At 37.6% G+C, this 10854-nt stretch overlaps 1 long non-coding RNA gene across 2 annotated transcripts; it reads left to right on the forward strand.

Moving 5' to 3' along the window:
• The first annotated feature begins 585 nt into the window (after positions 1-585).
• Positions 586-10526, forward strand: LOC142162682 (uncharacterized). 2 transcript variants are annotated; one of them, XR_012693951.1, is made up of 2 exons: positions 586-1331; positions 10259-10526. It is a non-coding gene; the product is annotated as an uncharacterized LOC142162682 (long non-coding RNA). The 2 variants fall into 2 exon arrangements; XR_012693950.1 differs by lacking the exon at positions 10259-10526 and adding an exon at positions 2882-3174.
• The last annotated feature ends 328 nt before the right edge of the window (positions 10527-10854 follow it).

Raw genomic sequence — 10854 nt, forward strand, 5'->3', positions numbered from 1 at the left:
GAGTTAGAGCATTTTACTATGTTTCGTAGCTTATGATTCATGGGTTTCCGGGTTTTGGGAGTATGTATTGGTTTTGAGAAGTTAAATGCTGTGTATGCCGAGCGGCACCTTTAAAACACTATTTCATTTCTCTATTTCTGTTTCAAACTGTTTTTTTTCTTTTATTCCGCAAGTTTGGGTTATTTTTTTTCCGCATTCTAGGCTTACCTAGTCGTAAAGACTATGTACCGTCACGATGGTTTACAGAGGGCGAACCGGGTCGTGACAATGGGATGCCCTCAGAGGTTGATGATGTTATGAAACATATACCTATGCACGACATTGTAGACATGTGATTTTTGACACTCCCCAAGATTTTTCATATTTTAGCACGTAAATATTTAATTTAGGCATAATATAGCTATTTCAACTATTTTTGACTTCTTTACTTTATTTTCGTCATAAAAATGAAAAATTACAAAAAATACTTTAGTATGTATCTTTCATAATTCTTAAAAAAAATATAATAAACAAATACAAAAATAGTACCTTATTTTTATCTTTATATAATTTTGAAAATACAAAAAATATATAATAGTTTCATGTTAGCTTTTGCATTGTGTAGCATTTTTATCTTATTTTAAAATGAGTCAATTAAGGTGTTGGATCATAATTTTAAGAGTTTTAGAACCCAGTTCTTGACCCAATTCGGATTAGTCCATTAAGCCTAGGGACCCTTCTAGACTCTTCTTTGGAATAAAAGCAAACAAAAAGACCCTAAGGAGCTAATACACAAAAGACCTAGGGACTAATTGACAAAATACACAAAAATACACCTAAACCTAGACTCTACTTATAAAGTAATGCTAAAAAAAAAAGTTAGAGGAGGGGAACGAAAGCTGAAAAAGCTGCGCACTTTCATCAAGGACCCCTCCTCAAAAAAATCTCGTCTCCTTCAACAAGAGAGGAGGAGCCATTTCAATGGCTGATTCTTAACCAAAACACCCTCGACCTTCATCTTCTTCGAATCCAGACCAAGACCTCATAGCTTCAGCGATTTCTCTAAGCTTCAGCAACCCAAACGACCCCTGTTCTTTTCTTCCATCTTCACAACCCAAAACCCCTCACGCTGGACAACACGCCTTCTTTCACCCATCGCTGCTTCTGCTTATTCTCGTTCACAACAGCCCGCTGGAAGCACACACACGCACACGCTGAAAACAGTTGAATCCATTTTGGAGCTCGTTTGCGAGATCTGTTCAGCGCCATATATTGAAGGAGTTCGTCGAGGTCCGGTGCGTCGAGGTCGTACGACGAGGAAGAAGATCGATCTTCAGATCTGCTTGGCCCAAGTAATTCTCGTTTTTTTATCATTCCTATACTATGTTAACGATCTTCCTACTATCGAATTGTAATGTCGCTTTCGTTAATTAACTTCTGTATTTGTTTTGCAAATGGAGCTTATTGAACTGGCTTCGACTTATGCTTTATGAAAACATGAATATTGAGTGATGATTGGATAATGATGATACTAATGATTATTATAAGATTATGGGGGCTCCTAATATCAATATTCAGAGTGGAACCATATTTGGTTTCCTTGGTGACCTTCACGTTCTTTAAGTGCAAATTGTTTTGGTTGGCTTAAAAAATTAGTTTTCCTAATCTTGGTTTAGCATCAAATGAATGGGAGTAGCCTATTAGTTGTAGGAATTTTATTTGCCCACTAAAATGGGATTCAGAATTGTTTTCCTATTTTGTGTTGGTTTTAGCTTTGGTACAAGGCCCATAATAATGAAATTTATTAGCTAGCCTACCCTTTTTTTTATATAATTAATTTACTCCATTTCCTCCGTAATAATCTTCCCTAACTCTCATGCCTTGCAAATAAATTTTTGAATCTCGTAGGTTACTTTAGGCACGTAATTAAACCACCACAACTATAGGTACGACTCCCGTGACGTGGTTGTGGTACTTATTTTTTTAGATTAAATAAATAGGAATGCCTTTAGTTGGCCTTCAAAAGTGTATATACAAACCTTTTTTTTTTCTTAAAATAATTTGAGGTGCGTCGTGCCAAATAAAATCTCAAAACGCATGGCCCTCACTTAATTAATTTTAATCATTAGAAATCGAGGCGTGCCATTTAGTTGAATTTTTCATGACCCTCGTAAAGTTGAAGTGCGTAGTTGCTTTAGACGCGTAATTTGAATTACTTTCCTAAATTCGGGTGTGCATTTATGTGACCCAAATCCAAATCTCAACAACATTAAATAAAATGTATCGTGTACCGCGGGTGCATTTATGTGACGTGGTTCAAGATGTGTTTTAGATGACGTTGGGATCTTCCTAAAAATATTTAAATAAAAGCGGTTTGAAAGTTAAAATTTGCACATAGGTTCATAATTGTTTAAAATCAGATAATTAAGCTGAATATAACAGTTGAGCGATCGTGCTGGAACCACGGAACTCGGGAATGCCAAACACCTTCTTCCGGGTTAACAGAATTCCTTACCTGGATTTCTGGTTCGCGGAACGTAATACAGAGTCAATCTTTTCCTCGATTCGGGATTTGAACCGGTGACTTGGGACACCATAAATTATCCCAAGTGGCGACTCTGAATTTAATAAATAAATAATCCCGTTTCGATTGTCACTTTAATTGGAAAAAACTCCCTTATATACTACCCTTTCGGGGTGTAGGAAAAAAGGAGGTGTGACAGACATGACATTCATACGCATATGCATGGTATTATGATTATTTCATGATTTACAAAGTTATTCAGACTTATAGGTGGAGTCATTTACTCTATATTTCCTCCACGTCTGATATGTTCATGTATTTATTTATGTGCCTTACATACTCAGTACATTATTCGTACTGACGTCCCTTTTTGCCTAGGGACGCTGCGTTTCATGCCCGCAGGTCCCGATAGACAGGTCGAGAGCCCTCCAAGTAGGCTATCAGTTTAGCGGAAGATGTTGGTGCACTTCATTTGCTTCGGAGTTGCTTGTTTGGTCAGTATGGTTTAGATTTGTATTGTTTGGTATGGTGGGACTCTGTATCGACCTTTACGAAAATTATGTATTCTTAGAGGCTTGTAGACAGATGTCATGTACGTAAAAGATTGTATACAAGTGATTATTTTGGTCTTATAGGCCCGTACTTCATATGTGTAAGTTTGCATTCCCTCATGCTTTACTCCGGTTCATTTAGCTATGATGGAAGTTATGTTACGTTGGTACTCGTTGAGTAAGGTACCGGGTACCCGTCGCGGCCTATCGGTTTGGGTCGTGACAAAAGTGGTATCAGAGCAGTTCTGTCCTAGGGAGTCTACAAGCCGTGTCTAGTAGAGTCTTATTTATGGGTGTGTCGTGCACCACAATTATAAGAAGGAGACTACAGAGCATTTAGGATTGTCACTCTCTCCTCTTACTCTAAATCGTGTGGTAGAGCTCACTTATAAGAATTCAAATTCCAAAATTCTATTTTATTCGTAATAAGATGATACCTACATCCGGAAAGAAGGTTGGAAAAAAACATAGTTGTGATAGAGCTGGGTCAGAGGAATTGGATTTTTGTATGAGGTCTACGATAAGTAAATGTGAGGTCTTTAGTAGATCATGGGTGTACTGAAAGGTGTAAGCTTCATGATAAGAAGCCTTAAGGCAAGAATGCCTATCCATCTTTATGGTGAAAGACAATGAGAGATTAAGAAGATAAATACAAATTTTAACAAGCAAAAGAAGTAAGATGAAGAAGGGTACGAGGTGCCCAGTTAGTGAAGGTTAACAATGTTAATAATTTAGGCAGAGGAACATAAGCTTTTTGAGTTATATTCAATAGTAACAAAAGTATGTATAATTGGTCACACCCATTTCAGTTATGCCCTATGGGGACTAACAGGTATGGCTAAGAGAAGGACGGGATATCAAGATCTGGCCGGGGTTAGAGTAACCCAAAATGTTGGATGGATTGTTAGCAGTTGCAGAAATTTTCGAAGGATATTACAAACGTGGTAATAATTCTCCTTGTGAGACACCAGATGGTGCACTCTAAAATAGTACATTTGGATATGAGTACTACAAACATAGGCACTGGAAGCCTAGAATGGACAAATATTACCTTAGCATGGCTCCCGTCCTTAGAAGGGAAGGAATGTTAAGCAACCCTAAGAGCTCGTGGATGGAGAAATGGTAGCTAAAATGCAAAGGAAGCTCTTGTCAAAGTTTTCGGAATAAAGTGATTGAAAGAAATGTTAGCAGGAAAATAAGAAGAGAGTTAATAAAGCATTATGAGTAAGATGTGATATATGGATGACAACAGTAGATAAAAAAAAGACAGTACTACAGAGTCTATAGTCAAGTGAAGGGAAATACAAGAGGTGACAAGCCTTGAGACAACAAAAGAGTATAGGCCATAAAGTCATAACGTCACTTCGAGAAATAAGTTCGTGACTCTAACACGACTACTAGAAGGAAAAGTTAGACCTCATAATAATAGAAATTAGTGTGGATTAGTGACCAAGATAAACTAAACATGAATTAGGAACTGCGTGATTTGATAATGGTTGGCATCACAAAAATTTCAGATTGCGTTCCGGCAATAATAGAATGGACGATAGAAGAATAACCTTTAAAGGTCATTCAGGAAGACGCTTCCCTAAAGCAAGCAATGTGAACAAAGTTAAACTTAAGAGACTGTATGTGCCAGTTATACTAAGTATCACCCTTGCGAATAAGGAAATTTGTTATCCTTGGTACAGAAGGATTACCGCAAGACGAGTAAGGGTCATAGATGATATGAAAGGACACCAAAGATGAAGAGGAAAAATATCTATGGGCAGGTCATCATAGCTTCAAGTCATAGTACTTCCCTAAAGGGGGGAATATGGAATAATAAAGGAAAAATGCAATAAAAATGAGAAAGGGATGAGGTTGCACTTATCCAAATGTTACAGATATGCTATGATTCCAGAACGTTATGTAAGCACTTAAAAAGTAAGGGTTCCTGCACGGGATGTTATTGATATATAAGGAGCCAGTACGTAAGGTAAGTTAAGACAAGGAAATAACCCAAGAAAGATTACGCAGAATATGGATATGAGAATGGGCCGACGAGTAATTAGTAGTTGATTTAGGAAGAGCCTAGTCATGACTAGACAATAAGTTACAAACAAATCAACAGATCAACAACAACAACAACAACAACAACAACCCAGGAAAATCCCACAAGTGGGGTCTGGGGAGGGTAGTATGTACGCAGACCTTACCCCTACCCCAAAGGGTAGAGAGGCTGTTTCCGAAAGACCCCCGGCTCAAGATAATAAGAAAAACAAGAAAAACAAGAAAAACAAAAGGGGAGAATATTAGTTTCACCATAGAGATCACAGGAAAAATAGAAACCTAAAATGCATAAGAAAAATACAAGACAGAAATGATGGCTAGTAAATAGATCTAGCACCGAAAAGAGAAAATATTAAGACACGACAATGCCCCTAGTAATTTTTGATTAAAACCTTACCAGACTAGGCTCACAATGGAACAAAGTAACGCAAGACTCAACTAGCTCCTAGCCTACAACTATAATACTCAACCTCCACAAATTTCTATCAAGTGTCATGTCCTCGGAAATCTGAAGTCTCGCCATATCCTGCCTGATCACTTCTCCCCAATACTTCTTAGGCCGCCCTCTACCTCTTCTCGTGCCCTCCACAACCAGCCGCTCACACCTCCTCACTGGAGCATCTGGGCTTCTCCTCATTACATGCCCGAACCATCTGAGCCGCGCTTCTCGCATCTTGTCATCAATGGGAGCCACGTGCACCTTCTCCCGAATATCATCATTTCTAATCTTGTCCATCCTGGTGTGCCCGCACATCCACCTCAACATTCTCATTTCAGCTACTTTCATCTTTTGGATATGTGAGATCTTAACAGGCCAACACTCCGCCCCATACATCATGGCCGGTCTAACCACCGCTTTATAGAACTTACCTTTGAGTATCATGTAACATAAATGTAGTAAACCCCAACATGGAGAATTCAGCCTTGCTATAATGTCATTATAATACGTGAGATATGTTCAAATAAGGAGTCGAGGTACTTAAAGGTACCTTATGAATATTACGGGAATAAAAGAGAGTACCACTGGGAAGACAGTCAAATATCAGTTCAGAAGCAACCCAACAAGCATAAGGGCGAGGAGGTAAGTAACTACGAATAATTGTAGGCGAGGAAGGACATCAACAATTTTATTGGGTATATGATGTAATAAGCTCACAACTTTTCAAGAGTCAGAGGGTTCTCCCTAAGTACTACAGTGAAGACTAGCTAAGGAAATGAGGAAGAAGGTTCAACCTAAGCGCAGTAACCTAAAGAAGAAATGGTCTTGTAACAACAACATTGTACCTCCTCCATAAGAAAGAGGAACCTACCATGGCTTGTTAACAGGAAAGCAATATTTGAAGATCATATGAGTTGTACGAAAATTCCAACATGCGTGAGAGCTAAGATAAGCTAAGTATGCACACAACAAGGGGGAAGAAAGACTAGGAAAGGTAATGGCTTACGTTTAAAGAAAACTAAGAAGGAATGAAAGAATAATTCGATCAATGATCCAGAGTTGGTTATGTTATGAACACACTTAAGAGTTTTGGAGTATTATCCATGCAGCATATATGTTCACAATCATACAGCCATAAAAGATTTCGGTATAAGTTAAAAGAAAGAATTGAGGCCAGGTCATAGATAAATGAATGAATTGTTAGAAGATTGTATCATGGATATTCCATAGCGTCCATGGAAGGCTAAAGTAATAACTAATACCATAAGCTGCAGATTGGCGGATAACTTAAGCCAACATAAAGGCTGACCAGAAGAAGGAGGAAACTAAAGAGTTACATCAACGAAGTAAATCAGGAATCCGATTATTGGACCCAGAAGTTATAGGAATCATGATTGAGAACATAGCAGAATCACTCTTAATATTAGAGGCGCAAGAGAGATAGCACAACAACTATGTTCTATAACGGCTCTACAATAAAGCCAGTTAAAAGAGTACCAGCCTCATAATAAGTCATTATGAAGCTCCCACTAGATTGTTTATGCACCAGAGGTGCAAGTATTATAATAAAGCTTCAAGTTATGGACGTGAATTACACCTAGGCGGAAGGGAGTTGATAAAATAGATAAAAGATACGATGCGAGATTTTAAGGTAAGTAAGGTAAATGTGAACAACGTACGTGATACTTAAAGGCAGAAGATTGTGAATAGTCCATACTTCGAATAAAAGGGCCAGAAGCATGAGGATTCATTATCTAGGAATAATAGCGGCATCGTCAATAGCATACCTTTCAGCCTATGGTCTAGGTATCGAAAAGCTTGACTAAGAGAGTAAAGAAGAGTTAGAGACGATGTGATGTCTCGCTTGATGTTCCAAATGATATAAGGAAATCTATGATACAAGCAAGTTGAAAGGTTGCAAGTAATATAAATTGATATGTGTAGGTCACAAGCTATTGTATGGTGAAGCGACAAGGTTCTAGAAGACAGAAGTAAGGATAAGAACATGCGAATGAGAAAGTAACAAAATGGATAAGTCCTTAGAATTAAGCCCATGAAAACAAGAAGAGCATATGATCTCTCTAAGTTATACAAAGCTCACTATATCCTGAATGAACTCAAAGGAGTCTAAGACTAATAACATTTAGAAGAGATGGAATGCTGCTCTATTAATAAAATGAGGGTGTAATTGTTATAGACAAAGGATGATGTTTGGACCTTCAATTGAGTAATGACCTAACGAAGAAAAGAAAGGGATCTGATGAATTGGACAGGATTAAAATACCCACGCAAGGTGAATCACATTGGGATGCTGTGAGATACAATTATGGAAGTATAGTATCACCCCAAGGTGGATCAATCTAATTACTCCAAATGTCCCCGATAAGACGCGAGCCCTAGCGGCGGTGTTATATAAAAGATCAAGTTATCAGTGGTAGATGATGAATCAACATTAAGGTGAATCAACAATAGATGGATAAAAGTTCAACAGTATGAGATGAGATTAGACCATTAATCTTAAGGATAAGCAATGAGAGTAACTTGGAGTTCGTTGCAGACCTCAGCAACGATAAATTGAAGTAAAAATTATGGTATAGTATAACCCATGTAAATGCAGTAAAGTTATATGAATGGATAACCAGATCTATGAAATAAGATATGGCCATATTCGCAAGTTCTACAAAGTATCGAGCAAAGGAACTTCAGTACACCTATAGATGCCCATAGAGGCATCATATTAAGCCTTGTATATATTTACAAAGTAAGGCCTAGAGACTGGCTAAAAGCTGGACATAAAAGGATAGAAGAGTCGCATAGGCACACTTACAAGGTCAGTATCGTAGAGGCTGCATGATATAAGGTAGCAATAGTTACGAGATTTGAAAGAATTTAATTACAAATCATGGCGTGGGAAAGAGACCTAAAGGGGATAATGCCCCGACCTTTGGATTTATTCACAGAACACTGCCTAAATGGCAAGGAGAGTGTTAAGGTATTCACAAGAGCTATAAGTTATGAAAATGATAAGAGCACTAGTCAACGTTCAAGGACAAATGTTCCAAAAGGGGAAAAAATTTACGCCCCACAATATTATGTCAATATTATGTCCCGCAGTATTATATTACTATTATGTTACATTCTGCAGTATTATATTACGATGATGTTATGCCTTGCAGTATTATATTACGATGATGTTACGCTCCACAGTAATATATTACGATGATGTTACGCCCTGTACTATTATATTACGACAATGTTACGCCCAGTAGTAATGTACGTTGAATTTGTCGTAAGATAATTGACATCAGTTCAAGGACAAAATTATTTAGAGATTATAAGTATTAATGTATTTCAAACAAGTAGCGAGTAAATTCGTGAAGGTGAGAGGGGAAACAAGTCAAAGAAAATGAATTTTCGTCCAAGTTTGGCATGTTGGGATAAAATACGGGTCGAGCATTAATACCCGATATTTATGGACTAGTACCATACAAGGTACTACATGACCTTGATAGTAAGGTATGTAAGGTATATGAAAAGTGAGTAGTATTTTAAGTAATTTGAGGTAATTCTTAAGTATGTGGATAATTGGTTATTATTGGTTAATGGAGGATTAGCAAATTAATTAAGAAATTAATTAATACATTGATTGGATAAGATTGACCACCTCAAACGTGGCAGCCCACAAAGTCATAAGATATGACTATTAAATCAATATTCAAGGTGTCATTTTAAGGGAGTTTGGTGGCCAACTAAGCCACATAGTAGGGCCCACTCCCAAAGGTTAAGAAAACCTTTCAAATTTAATCTTTGAATCTCAAAAATGAAGATGACATTTCAGCAACTCATTCAAAATTCTATCAATGCGACTTTGCTACAAAAGATCATACGAGACTACTGATGTTATAGCAATGGGGTTTTGCGATTCAAAGGGAGTACAGTGCAATCTTTCTCAAAGAATATCATATGGATTCTTCCCTACATCGATCCTCTGTTGCGCATTATCGCAATTAACGGTGTTAAAGGGATTGTCAAGAAAATCGGTTCAGGTATGTTAAGGCTATCCCTTCTTTCTCTTGGCATGATCTATACGACATAAATGAAACAAGAAATGCACAATTTCCATAAATGACTCTATTCGTAGAAATACTAGAGATGCTTATGTTTTTGATTCCCCATGTGTCATATTATTCTATCATCTGTGCATGGGTCTCAGAAAAATACGCAAGTTGAAAAAAGGAAAAAGTTTACTTTATGATATTATTCAAAGACATAATGGTCTTATGACACTCCAAGAGATTTTATTAATGTACTTTTCATGCACTGCATTCATGTACATTATGTATGTATTCAAACGGCTTTATATACGCGTATATATGTATGTATATGGGATATGGGAAAGGTTATGGCGTTATATACGCACCACCACCTGATCAGCTGGTATACGTTGATGATTTTGCCTACAGTGGCCAAGATGATATTATGGGATGCCCTCAGAGGCTGATGATGTTATGAAACATATACCTATGCACGACATGACATTCATATGCATATGCATGATACTATAATTATTTCATGATTTACAAAGTTATTCAGACTTACAGTTGGAGTCATTTACTCTATATTTATGTACTTCTTTATGTATCTTACATACTCAGTACATTATTCGTACTGACGTCCCTTTTTGTTTGGGGACGATGCGCTTCATGCCTGCAGGTCTCGATAGACAGGTCGAGAGCCCTCCAAGTAGGCTATCAGCTCAACAGAAGATGTTGGTGCACTCCATTTGCTTCAGAGTTGCTTGTTTGGTTAGTATGGTTTAGATGTGTATTGTTTGGTATGGCGGAACTTTGTCCCGACCTTTACGAAAATTATGTATTCTTAGAGGTTTATAGACAAATGTCTTGTACGTAAAAGATTGTATGGCCTTGTCGGCCTATGTTCAGTATACGAGTGATTATTTTGGTCTTATAGGCCCGAACTTCATATGTATAAGTTTGTATTCCCTCATGCTTTACTCCGGTTCATTTAGCTATGATGGAATAATATGAAAGTTATGTTACGTTAGTACTCATTGAGTAAGGTACCGGGTGCCCGTCGCGGCCCATCGGTTCGGGTCGTGACACGAAAATGATCAAATTAGCTCAAATATCCCAAAATTGGCCAAACCTGACCCCCGGTCTCATGTCTCAGAATCTAATAAAAATCACAATACTGGAAAACCCATTCGCTCACGAGTCTACCCATATCAAATTCACCAAAATCCGATATCAAATGGCTATCCAAATCCCCAAAATCAACTCTTTAAATTT

This window comes from Nicotiana tabacum, chromosome 8 (genome assembly GCF_000715075.1).
Source record: "Nicotiana tabacum cultivar K326 chromosome 8, ASM71507v2, whole genome shotgun sequence".
NCBI lineage: Eukaryota > Viridiplantae > Streptophyta > Magnoliopsida > Solanales > Solanaceae > Nicotiana > Nicotiana tabacum.